A 14,279-nucleotide genomic window follows, 5' to 3' on the forward strand; every position below is an offset into this window, starting at 1 on the left:
AACTGATCTCAAGCTAAGATTGAACTTTTAAATGTCAAACTGCTTCAGCCTATAACATCACCAACCATGGAACTTTCAGCTAGAACCCATAGCTTTTTATCCTACTCTGGGCACAAGACCAAGAGGACCCTCTTGAGACCCAACAGCTATAAACCTTCTTTACCTGACATACTTCAGCTCTCAGAGGTTCTTTTGGCAGCTTCAACTTTGATATCTAATCCCACTTCCGTGAGAGTTTATCAGAGGGACTGGAAGAACTTCACAGGCAACTGTTACAAAAGAGAAAAGAAGTTAATGGAGAAGAGTCATAATTCTACCTATTTCACTCTTGCTCTCTCAGCCTAAAGGAGAAAAAAGACAAAACCCTCTTTAACCTTTATAATTCATTTAGAGTATCGAGCTGGCTGACAAGGAGAGATAGAGTGTTCTGAGAAGTGGAAATGTACCTAGGGCTGAAGTGACATAATAGCATAAGCTTCTTAGAAGAGTGGGAGTGTTCAGAGAAATTGCAGATTGTAGCAATTTATTAAAATGTCTGTTAGAAAGTCATATTCTCCTTAATTGCACAAGATCTAGTTAAGAATCTAAAGGAGAGGAAACATTTTCTCTTTCAGGCCCATCCCTTTGCTGCTTTTCAACTTTATAGATTAGAATTACAAATCTTTATTGGCCAAATGCCAGGATAATTTAAGGCACCATAACCACAGGGTTTGCACTCCCAAAGGAATTAATGATCATAGCCCAAGGGAATAAATCAAAGCTTGGAGAAGTATGGGCCTGTTCCTTTTCTTTACAGGAATACAATTACTTTTTCTTTCTTTACTCTTTCCCTTTTAGATTCCTTTAAATCTCAAATACTGGCATTGAGACAACCTTGAGAGTAATATTTGGTTTTCTAATGTAGAAACCTTGCTTGAAGTGATTGAAGCTTTATAAAGGGTTGATGGTAGAAGAGCATGTGAGCATGTTCTTCTCTTTCATGAACTATCTTTGGGTTTATGATCCTGGTCAGTATGCCCAAGGAAGAAATCTCAAGTCAGCTCTGCTCTAAGCATTGGGATTAGCTTTCCTTTTCTGCTTATCTTCTCATTCACAAATTTTCTCAGGATGAGTAATAAGAATTGGATTCAGGTTTGGTTTTAAAATGTTTAGGACTAGGCCAAAGAGGTCTATTTCCCATATAGGCCTTCAAGTCTATGTTGTTTAGGGAGAAAGGTCTCAATTCCTTCTGCTTAGTTTACTAACATTTTATATTAGAGAATGGAGTTGCACCTAATAATAAAGTACTGATTTGTCCTGATTTGTTCCTTGGAGATATTGAAGGGAGAAATTGTCAGTCAAGGAAAAGATTTAGAAATTCCTGTATGTCATGATATTCCTGAATAAGTAAATCACAACCCTTTTCATAGGTAACAACTCTATAAGTGGTCTTTTACAAAGATATCTGCTGAAGGAAATGATATTGCTCCTTCCAACTCCATAACAAAAGTCTCCAGGTGTAGCCAGCTCCTTCAAAGTATGTTTTAGCTGCATAGAGCCTATGCATCCCAGATAATGCGATTTGTAGTAGACAAAATTATTTTCCCTCTATTCCTCTACGTTTTTGGCTGAGACTCCTTTGTCCGCATTATAAGGACAGATTAACAGGAGAAAATCTAACAAAAGTTTAATAAAATGCATAACTCTTGTATACACGGGAGATACCCAGGAAAACTGAATAACTCCTCAAAATGGCTCAAGCCAGCCACCTTAAATATCATCTTCAGCTAAAGACAAAAGATATTGAGGGGAGGGAAGACAATTAGGAAGTTTATCAGACAAAACACAGTAAAGAAGGGTACAGTAGTTATGCAGATTTAAGTTGCTGCCTTCTCCATTCAGAAGTTTCTAGAGATTAACTTCTAGGTAGAGAAAGGGGGGCACTCTTACAAAAGGAAATTTCCTTTATAAATAGAAATTTCTCTTAAGAAAGGTTAACCTACTTAGTTTTCAGAACTCTTCCTGTATCTTCTGTTTCTTAAAAATAATCAGCTCAAAATAATTCTTATGTCAAAGAGGCATCTTTTGGGGTGGTATATTCTGCTCGCCTTTGACTTCTTTGGGCTGTCTATAACCAGTCGTTGAGCAAAATGAGGACAGAAATGTCCAGACAGTTCTACCTGACATGGGGCACTCCGCCTGTCAATAGTCATTCTAGAGTTCCCCTCCAGTTTGATTGAAATGTTGTCAGTTCTGCATCATAGTGCATGGTGTATCCTTTGCCTCAGCCCAATCCTTGGTTTTCTCCTTTCCTTTTAAAGGTTTTTTTTTTTTTTTCTCCTCTAATAAACATCTTGAACCCTAAACTCTGTGTCAGCCTCCATCCTGAAAAAGGCAACCCGTGATATAAAAGTATTCATAAAAAAGAAATCAGAGAGGGAGAGAAACCAAAAGAGACTTTTAATCATAGGAAACAAACAGGGTTTCTTGAGGGGAAGGGAGTCTGGGAGGTGGGGAACTGGGTAATGACATTAAGGAGCACTGGGTATTGTATAAGACTGATGAATCACTGAACTCTACCCCTGAAACACTATATGTTAATTAATTGAATTTAAATAAAAATAAACATTTAGTGTATGTATATGAATGTGTGTTTGTGTGTGTGTGTGTGTACACACATGTGTATGTGGCATTTACTTAAAAGCAGAAGAAACTGATTTCTTGTCCTCAGTCTTCTTGGTTGGGGTCCTAGTTTAAGAATTATAGGGCACAAAAATAAACTCATCAAGCATTTCTGTTTCCTCGAGGTTTAAAAATATTTCCTCTGAATTGTTTCAAGGGAATTTTAGCCACTTAAAGTTTTTATCATATCCTGATGTTGAATCTATGTTTGCATTAGCCACTACCACCAATGATCAGAGCAACAAAAAGTTTAAGTACTTTCATATTCAATCTATATTAAATACATTTCGCTTTTGTGTATGTGTGTGTGACTACTCCTGTTACGAGATGGTTTAATAGCCTAAAGCCACTTGGGGAAAGGGAAAATATTTAAGAGAAATTATTTTATGGTCATCAGATTAGTAAGAATTGGGAGAAGTAAATTAACATGGCCAGTGACTACTTATGAAAATATCTATTCTATTGGATTTGGGTTAAGAATTGGTAAATCAAAAAAAAAAAAAAAGTGTTGCTGACAGCCATTTATAGCTATTTCTGAATAGGGGCCAAAAAGAAGAAGAGAGAGAGAGAGAAAGAGGAGAAGGATGTTGAGGCTTTGAGAGTTAATACATGTCTTCAAGGGTCAGTGGGACCTTATATGATAGATCATTATTACAAATTCCTCTGACAGCTGTGTCAGTGTTCATTTATGAACATTTATAAACAACTATAAAATCTGTGGTTGTATTTCACCTACACTGACCCATATAATTGCCACAAAAATTAGATAAATTTTTAAAAATTTGATCCAGGGTGCCTGGGTGGCTCAGTGGGTTAAAGCCTCTGCCTTCAGCTCGGGTCATGATCCCAGGGTCCTGGGATCAAGCCCAGCATCGGGCTCTCTGCTCGGCAGGGAGCCTGCTTCCTCCTCTCTCTCTGCCTGCTTGATCTCTCTCTGTCAAATAAATAAATAACATCTTCTAAAAAAATAATTTTATCCTGTTCTTTGTTTTGGTGCCTGTTTTTCTTCTTGAAACATATAGTCTGCTCTCTGTTCCCTGTGATGTCTCAACATATGCATAGTTAGGTTTGTGATATGTTACCTTATTGCTCTAGACATAACTGAGTAAATCAGTACCAATCCACTAATCTCTGATTAAATGAAGAGGTTCTTTTGACAATTAAGTAGAGGTTCCTTTGACAATTAGTTAAATATGTGCAACAAGTAACACAGTCCATATTAGACCTTCGATAATTGGTAGCTATTGATATCATACCGATACTATATTATTGACACAATTATCCTCTTTTTACTATCTTTTTAAGTTTCCGATTGCTTCTATTCTGCTGCCTTCTTAAATTTGTCTACTTTCTAAAGCCACGTAATTATATATGGGAGGTTCCCAATGTTACATGTCATTTTCCTGATTGTTTTCCTCTCCTTTCACCTCCCTTCCCAGCTCCTCACCTTGTCCTCTGTGCCTCTTCTTCGTTCCTCTTATGTCTTCTCCCAACCCTCTCTGTTTCATCCAGTAAATAACTATTTATAATATTTGTATTATAAATATTACATAAAAATTTATATTTAAATAAATATTTCCCAGTCATGGCTTATAACTTGTTCTCTGGTTCTATAATCCCATTCTCATTAAATATCTATAAAAGCTGAAATTTTGAAATTGATTTTCTGATGGCTAATGAAATAGAATAAGAAAACAAGGGCTGAGGTGCTGAACAGATCTGATCAATTCTGTTCTTTTTCCCTTTTTATTTAAAAATAAGAATTTCACTAGGCACAGAAGAAGGGAAGGCATAAAAGGAACCATAGTTCTCCTTGAAGGAAGAAAAGTAGATAAAAATAAAGCATTATCCCCTAAAATTATAGTAATGTTAGAACAATAACTTGCAGTTTGCAATAGACTTTTCATGTACCTCATGGCATTACTTATTCCATGCTAATGATGAGGAAATTAGTATTTAGAGAGGCTAAGTTCCTTCTGTAAGAGATTTCTTATACTACTGCATCAGGAAGGAACCCAGGTCTGCAGATGGACCATGACTGGCACCAAGACAGATCTGTGTGAACACATGAAACATAATATCACTTAAAGATGCCACTTTTTCTGCCAACTATAAATCAAAGTCTGGTGCTAAGGTAAAGGACAGTCAGAGAAAAGTTAAATGGCCTGTGTGAAATATTCTGCTCATCACAATTCATTGTGCAGATCAAGTACAGCATTCCCATGCACTGGATGTCCTGACCATGGTGCCTTCTCCTAAAGTAAAGAGAGCATTAGGCTTTTTGACCTTGTCAATGGAAGTATCAAGAAGGACTTCTCCTAAATACTGTCTTGTGTAGGGAAGATAAATTACATCTGGTTCTGTCTTACCTAAAACCACATTCTAACTTACTTTATAAGAGTCAATCCAGTCAGTATTTAATGTCACAGGCCTTGACTTCAAACTAGGCTGTATTTTTGGTTCTGGAGCACACTGGCAGTGACATAATGGATGCTTTATTTGAACTCTCTAAAACTCAAATTCCTTCTATGTAATATGAGAGAATAAAATGAACAGTTCTTTTGAGAATTAATTGAGATATCACTTAGGTAAGTGCTTGATTCAGTGCCTAAACACAGTGTCATAGTAGCTACTATCATCATCATCATCATTATCATCATCCCATCCCCATTATCAGTTTATTATTAAGCTATAGTGAAAACAACATACATTTTGAAGTTAAACTGATGTGAGCTCAAATCCCTTTCCCACCAATTATTCAAAATGGAAATTAGGCAGATTATTTGCCTTTCCATGAGCCATATATCCCCCTTGTACTGGGTATGTTACTTCTCTATGAAATCAGACTGAACATTATTTAGGACATATATGTCAAGTTCATGGAAAATGGAATGCCCGAAAAATGCCAGAGGTCAACAAAAACTCTCCTTGCGCTTTGCCTGAATGCCTAATGTAATAAATTCTTCGTAAAATGTATTTTTGTTCAAGCTGTTCATCAACCGTATACGGGGAAAAAGTATTGCTTTCAATCTGTGATAATACTACTTCTCTAACTTGCTTAACATTTTTGTAAACACTTCATTGGTTCATGTTTATATATTACTATCTATAATCTATTTTTCATTTTTGTCCTTCAAATAAAATTTGAAACATACAAATTATAGAAAAACAAAACATATACTTATGTACCTGTTCAAGAGGAAAATAATTCCCTTCTATCTTTCTAAGTTCTTTGACTGGTCTATTAATAATTACATTCAAATAAAACAGATTAACAAGAGAAAAAAAATGTGTACATATGGAGGCCCCATAAGAATATGAAACCCAAGGACAAGCTGGGCAATTAAGGGTTATATGCCCTCTTGAGCAGAGGAATGGGATATAGGCATGGGGTTTCAAAGGCAAAGAGTATGATTCATTGGACCAAAAGAATAGAAAATGCTAATCAGATATTCATCCTGATGCATATTTATCATTCAGATAAAAAAGTTGTCTTTTGATAATAGCTCTCTTGCTGGGCCAGGCCCCTATCTAAATTGTCTGAGGTAGTTTACGGAGACATGAAAATTTTTTCTAAATTTTCTGGATCTTAATTGCTTTCAGCTCAAAATATTTCACATGCCTAAGTGGCACATTTTGGAGAAATTTATTTTGAACCCCTTCTTAGCCAACACAAAAATTGAAGATACTTTAACTTCTTTTTAATTTTTTTTCAAATGTCTATTTTCTTTTTTTAGGTGATTAGACATAAACTACCACAGTTTTATTATCCATCTCTTCATGCTTCTTTCCTTGCAAAGATAATTACAGGTAACTGTATTAATGACATTCATGACCTTATACTTTCCAACATATATCTGTATTTGTAAAATATACTACTTTTGGTGTGATCCTTGAGTTTGATGAAACTCATCTGAAAAACAACTATGTTTTTGTGGTTAGACTTTTAATTGCCAATTTGATTTCTTTAATATTTAGAAGTCAATTTTATTAACAATTTCCAAAAATGTTTTAAGATACATTTTTCTAATAAATATTTGCTTAATGTTTTACTACTGAGGAAATAGAGGTTTTTTTTTTTTTAAGATTTTATTTATTTATCAGAGAGAGAGAGGGGGAGAGAGCAAGTACAGGCAGACAGAATGGCAGGCAGAGGCAGAGGGAGAAGCAGGCTCCCTGCCGAGCAAGGAGCCTGATGTGGGACTCGATCCCAGGACGCTGGGATCATGACCTGAGCCGAAGGCAGCTGCTTAACCAACTGAGCCACCCAGGCGTCCCGGAAATAGAGTTTTTTAAATGATTTTCCTTTTTCCATTCTATACATTTTTACACTCTTCCTTCCAATTCCATTGTTACTTATCTGTACTTTCTCTCTTTCCTAGTCAAAATTATATACTATTTTATTATTATTCTTAAATTTGTAGACTATGTTCTTGACAGTTCTTTTTTGTTTGCTTTTCCTTTTATAAGTTCTAATTTTAATTTTTCTTAAATCATTTTTGTAAATTTGTGATTTTACTTTTTCTGATTTTGTAAGCAAACCGCTGAAGTCATACTTAATATATATATGTATATATATTATTTTTTGATAATGTAATGTGTACTGATGGTATAAATTACCGTCAAAGTCAAACTTTTTTTTTTTTTAAGATTTTATTTATTTATTTGACAGAGAGAGAGAGATCGCAAGTAGGCAGAGAGACAGGCAGAGAGAAAGGAAGAAGCAGGCTCCCCACTGAGCAGAGAGCCCGACACGGGGCTCGATCCCAGGACCCCGGGATCATGACCTGAGCCGAAGGCAGAGGCTTTAACCCACTGAGCCACCCAGATGCCCCTCAAAGTTAAGCTTTGTTTGGTCTTCTCTGTGATAATGTATAAAGCTTTCACTTTTCTTCAGTTCTAATGGTTAGTTTATTTCAATTAGAATTTCCTTTACCAATTGGTATTTTAAGAAATACATTTTGATATTTCCAAATGAAAAGAGTTTCGATACAATTTTTTTGCTGTCACATTGGGATCACAGAATGTTACCTCTTGATATTGATTCATTGTCATTTTTAAGCCTCCCATTGTGGCTTGGAACATTAGCAAATTTTATAAATGTTCTGTGTGCTCTTGAAAAAAATATACAGGCATACCTCATTTTATTGTTCATTGCTTTATTGTTTTTCACAGATACTGCCTTTTTTAATAGATAAAAGATCTGTGACAACCTTGTGTTAAGCAAGTCTATCAGCACCATTTTTCCATAGCATTTCCTTACTTCATGTCTCTGTGTCACATTTTGATAATCCTCACAATATTTCAAACTTTTAAATTATTATTATAATATTTGTCATGGTAATTTATAATCAAAGATCCTTGATATTTCTATTGTAATTGTTTTCGGGTATTATAAACTACACCCAAATAAGATAGTGAACTTAATCACTAAATGTACTTTGTGTTCTGACTGCTCCACTGACTGGCTATTCCCCTGTCTCTCTCCCTTTCCTCAGGCCTCTCTATTCCCTAAAACATGATAAATTCAAAATTAGTAAATTCTATAAATTCAAATAGCCCTATAATGACCTCTTAATGTTAAAATAAAAGAAAGAATTACCCATCTCTCAAGATTTTTTAAATATTTTTATTATTTATTTATTTAATATTTTAAAACAATTAATCTTAGTAAGGAAGGCATGTTGGAAGCTGAGATAGGTCAAAATATAGGTGTCTTATACCAATTAGCCAAGTTGTGAAAGCAAAGGAAAATTTATTAATGAAAATTAAAAGTATTACTTCAGTGAACACATGAATGATAGGAAAGTGAAACCTTTGTGCCGATATGGAGAAAATTTGAGTGGTCTGGATAGAAGATCTAACCAACCACAACATCCTCTTAAGGCAAAGCCTAATCCAGAGCAAGGCCCTAATGCTTTTCGATTAAGTCTGAAGAAGGTGAAAAAGCTATAGAAGAGAAGTTTGAAAGTGGCAGAGGTTGGTTCATGAGATTTAAAGAAAGTTGCTATCTCCATAACATAAAAGTGAAAGATGAAGCAGCAAGTGCTGATGTCATAGTTGTAGCAAGTTATCCAGAAAAATCAATCTAAAGAAAATAAAGGAAGGTCGTTGCACTAAACAATAGGTTTTCAATGTAAATAAGAGAGGCTTACATGAAAAGAGATGCCATCTAGGACTTTCATGGCTGAAGAGGAGAAGTCAGTGCCTGGCTTCAAAGATTCAAAGGACAAGCTGCCTCCCCTATTACACGCTAATGCAGCTGGTGACTTAAGTAGCAGCCAGTGGTCATTTACAATTCTGAAAATTTTAGGCCTAAGAATTATGCTAAATCTACTTTGCCTGTGCTCTACAAATGGAACAACAAAGCCTGGATGTCAACACATCTATTTACAACAGGGTTTACTGAATATTTTAAGCCCACTCCTGAAACCTACTGCTAAAAACAAAAGGATTTCTTTCAAAATATTACCGCTCATTGACAATGTACATGGTCACCCAAAAGTTCTACTGGAACTAATGAGATTAGTGTTGTTTTCATGCCTTCTAACACAACATCCATTCTGTAGCTCTTGGATCAAGGAGTAACTTTCTAGTCTTATTATTTAAGAAATATACGTCATAAGGTTATAGCTGCCATAGACTGTGATTCCTCTAATGGATTAGATAAAGTAAATTGAAAACTTTTAGGAAAGGATCCACCATTCTAGATTCCATTAAGAACACTTGTGATTCATGGAGAGAGGCCAAATATCAACATTAAGAGGAGTTTGGAAGAAGTTGTTTCTGACCCTCATGGAAGACTCTGAGGAGTGCAAGATTTCCATGGAGAAAATAAGTTCTCCATGATGGAGGTAGGAATAGAACTAGAATTAGAGGCGAAGCCTGAAGATATGACTGAATTGTTGCAACCTTACAGTAAAATTTTCACCTGTGAGAAGTCACTTCTTAAGGATGAGCAAAGAGGGTGCCTGGGTGGCTCAGTAGGTTAATCATCTGCCTTTGACTCAGGTCATGATCCCAGGGTCCTCAAATCGAGTCCCAAATTAGGCTCCCTGCTCACTGGGAAGTCTGCTTCTCCCTTCCCCCCCCCCCCCCCCCACTGCTCATGATCCCCCTCTCTGTCTTTCTGTCTCTGTTTCTCTCTCTCTGATAAATAAATAAATTTTTTTTTTTTTTTTAAAGGATGAGCAAAGAAGTTGGTTGCTTGAGACGGAAACTATTCTTAGTGAAGATGTGGTGAATATTGTTGAAATTACAATAAAAATTTTCTAAGTTTTACTAGTTGATAAAGCAGTGGCAAGGTTTAAAAGGATTGACTCTAATTCTGAAAGAAATTCTACTGTGGGTAAAATGCTATCAAATAGTGTCATATGCTACAGAGAAAGTGTCTGTGAAAAGAATTAGTTAGGAGTCTACACCCAGGATCTGTCATGTTGGGTTTTGTAAGTTGTGTGGCTGCTATCTTGGCCTATTTTCTTATAAGGACTTGACCCTTCAGAACTGCTTCCCCAAGTCCAGGTCTTGCTGTGGGTCACCAGAGCAGCACTCCCACCTGCTAGAGACTATACCACCCAAACATCTCCTTCCCTGAAGGTAGGTACTGCCACTGGGGCATAGTGGGAGTCATCAGTACAGTGGTGGGTGTGCAGTTTGGTGAACAACACCACTCATCCTAAATGCACTGGAAGTGCAGGGCAGATAGATCAAGCTGGTTTGGGAGGTGGCCCACCATTTGGTGAGAGCATGGTAAAGAGTATTGCCATGGATGATGCCAAAGGCTTAGTTAGAGGACAAAAAGTCCTGGTTTCTGGTGCACCAGTCAAAATTCCTGTTTGTTCTGAGAACTTGGGAAGAATCATGAATGCATTGGAGAACCTGTTGATGAGGGAAGTCCCATCAAAACTAAACAATTTGCACCTATTCATGCTGAGACTTCTCAGTTCATAGAGATGAGTGTTGAGCAGGAAATTCTGGTTGCTGGTATCAAGGTGGTGAATCTGCTGACTCCCTGTGCTAAGGGTGGAAAAACTGGGCTCTTTGGTGGTGTTGGGGTTGCCAGGATGGTATTGATCATAAAGTTAATATCATCAAAGCCCATGATAGTCACACTGTATTTGCTGGTGTTGGTGAGAAGACTTGTGAAGTCAATGACTTATACCATGAAATGATTGAGTCTGGTGTTATCAATTTAAAAGATACTACCTCCAAATAGCTCTGGTGTGTGGTCAAATGAATGAACCACCTGACACTCATGCCTAGGTAGCTCTGAATGGACTGACTGTTGCTGAATACTTCAGAGACCAAGAGGGTCATACTACTCTTTATTGATTATACCTTTAGCTTCACCCAGGCTGACTCTGAGGTGTCTGCTTTGCTGGGAATAATTTCTTCTGCTGTGGGCTGTCACTCTACCCTGGCCACTGACATGGGTACCATGTAGGAAAGAATCACCACCGCTGTGAAGTGATCTATTACCTCTGTATAGCCTGCTTATGTGCCTACTGATGACTTGGCTGCCCTGCCACCACCTTAGACCTTTTCGATGAAGCCACTGTGCTGTCCAATGTTATTGCTTCGATATGGATCCTCTGGATTCCACTTCTCGAATCATGGATCCCAGTGTTGTTGGAAATTAGTATTATGATGTTGCCCATGGGGTTCAAAAGAACCCACAGGACTACAAATGATGGACATCATTGGCATCCTGGGTATGGATGAACTTTCTGAGCAAGACAAGTTGATTGTCCTGTTCATGGAAAATACAGGGTTTCTCATCTCAGCCATTCCAGGTAGATGAGGTTTTCATATGTCATATGGAGAAGCTGGTACCTATAAAGGAGACCATCTAAGATTCTAGTAGATTTTGGCAGGTGAATCTGACCATCCACCAGAACAAGCCTTCTCTGAAAAAGCTATGGCAAAAGCTGATGAGCTGACTGAAGAGCATTGGTGAGGGGTTCCTTTTGGCAAAAGAAGCACTCATTTTCCATACTTTCCTTCCCTTTCCCCCTAGTAAAAAAAATTTCAGTTTCCTCTGTCGGCCACATAAGAGCCTTAATTGAAGACATTGTGTTCTGTCTGAAGAGGACTGAAGGTTTCCAGTAAAATGTACACCGCTCAGAAAAAAAGTGAATTGATGCTGCAAATGTTATTGTTGTCTTATTTTCAGAAATTGGCACACCACCGCAGACTTCACAAACCATCACCCTGATCAGTCATCAGCCATCAACATTAAGGCAAGACCCTCCACCAGCAAAAAAGTTATGACTTACTGAAAGCTCAGATGATGGCTAGCACTTATTCGTAATAAAGCATTTTTAAATTTATACACACACACATCTTTTTAGACATAATGGTATTAAGTACTTATTAGACTACAGTGTAGTGTGAACATAAATTTTGTATGCATTGAAAAACCCAAAAATAATGTGACTTCCTTTATCGTGATATTTACTTTATTGCAATATCACTTTATTATGATCATCTGGAACTAAACCTACAATATTTACAAGGGATGCCTATAGAATATTTTACAAGCCAGAGACTATGTAGAGCCCATATAATAATTTCCAACTTTTAATTATTCTTTAAATAGTGTGCATAATAGTTTTTTATAAATGGATAAAGCTATCATAAGGATATTGAACAGTATTGAAATAGCATTTTTTATTATAAAATAGTTTATTTATATAGTGTTCATATAACATTTATATTAAAATTACATGCTAATTGCGAGATTATGGAAACTGTGTAAAGATTTTAAGAAGAAAGTAAATGCCAATTGAAATTCCAACACTTTGAGAAAAGACCCCTCAGCACTTTGGGACTGTACCTCAAAGCCATTCTCTGGGCACATGCACACGTTCTTTTCCATTATGCTTTGCTTGGTGGACACTTGTTCAGGGCCAGGCTCTTGAAAATGCAGCCTCGGTCCCGACTGTCTCATTCAGTTTATTTGTCCCTAGGAAAGTCTCTCGCTTCTAACATCTGTAACATTGAATAAATACTTATTTAATGCATATCTATTTTGAAATACCCACAAGTTTTCTGTTTAGAGGAACAAAAACAGATTTACATATCGGCCTGAAGGTTTAAACATGGGCTCTTTGAAAGCACAAGTGGCAAGAAGTTCCAGCACTGGGAACATTCCTTCGAAAAGCCCTGCCCCTGGGTATATCAATTCAAATTCATGAACTATCAGCGGGCGCTTATCTTCATTTCCCCCATGGGAGGAAAACGTGGGGAAAGTAATGGAAGGGTAATGAGCAAAGCAGAGCTTCAGTAGTAGAAAAAAAGAAAACAAATTGTACTACATTTTCTATCCCACTGCCTTATTAAGGGTGTGCGTTTATCTGTAAGTATGAATATTCTAGATTCTCTCTTTTAAAATCAAGAAAAATAAAGATTGATATGAAAACCTATAATAATAATATAATTATAATAATATAATAATAATATAATAATAATAGTTACTACATTTACATTTGTAGACTGCTTTACAGATTTTAAGTTACATTATCTTCTTTAATCCATACAGGAGCCATTTGAGTGGCAGGGGATCTATTATTCATTCAAGGCATTAGGAAGTTAAGAACAAAAAAAAAAAAAAGAAAAGTTTTGTGACTTATTCAAGGTTACAAAACTGCTTTATATCAGAATGAGAACTATCACATCAAGTTGGCTAATATGTAGTTATGGTTCTTTCATGCTGAGGAACATAAACATTTCCTTTAAATCAAATCTGCAAACAAAGTAACATGTTATGCAATAAAATAAATTTAAATACAGGACCATTTCAGTTTTCTCTTATGTATTAGAAATTTTAGATTATAAGCTGAAAAGGTATTGCATTTTAAATATTTTGCAAAGAGCTTATATAAATATCATATGCTTTGCAAACATAGTTTTTGAGTGATGAGAACTTTAAAGATGTCAATCTAATAATAAATAGAAACAAGGGGCCCTAGGTGGCTCAGTTGGTTAAGCATCCAACTCTTGATCTCAGCTCAGGTCTTGATTTAAGGGCCATGAATTCAAGTCCCGTTTTGGCTCCATTCTGTGTATGGAGACTACTTTAAAAAAAAAAAAAAAAAGAGAGAGAGAGAGTTTAACTTATCCACAGTTTTATAGATTTGGGGGGATACAGCTTATCCAATATATGGTGCAATTTGGATTATAAAATGAAGTGCATGTATATGTGTGTGTACAACTTGATGAGTTGTCTATCAAGAAACTCAGTGGTTTCTTTCCCTGGGGATACCTATTAGATAATGATTTCAATTATTGTATTATGTAATCATGAAGCTTTTATACTAAAACATTTTTGTCAAAGTAATAACATATATCCAAAAATACACCCATTACAGGAGTACAGAGTGATAAATTCTTCCAAATACATCACATCAGGTAAATACAACCACATTCAGGATAAAAGTCAAACCATTATAATTCCAGAAACCCCTCCTATTCTTTTAACATCACTAAGCACCCCCAATTCTGAATTCTAGTAATATAAATGAATTTTGCCTCTTTTTGAACTTTTTACATATGAAATATACAATATGCACTTTGGGGCCCTGGATTTTTTGTTCAATATTGCATTTATGAAATTAATT

At 36.1% G+C, this 14,279-nt stretch overlaps 1 pseudogene; it reads left to right on the forward strand.

Annotated features, from left to right (window-relative positions):
- Nucleotides 1-10,094: 10,094 nt before the first annotated feature.
- Nucleotides 10,095-11,617, forward strand: LOC116591527 (annotated as a pseudogene).
- The last annotated feature ends 2,662 nt before the right edge of the window (nt 11,618-14,279 follow it).

This window comes from Mustela erminea, chromosome 1 (assembly GCF_009829155.1).
Source record: "Mustela erminea isolate mMusErm1 chromosome 1, mMusErm1.Pri, whole genome shotgun sequence".
Taxonomy (NCBI): Eukaryota; Metazoa; Chordata; class Mammalia; order Carnivora; family Mustelidae; genus Mustela; species Mustela erminea.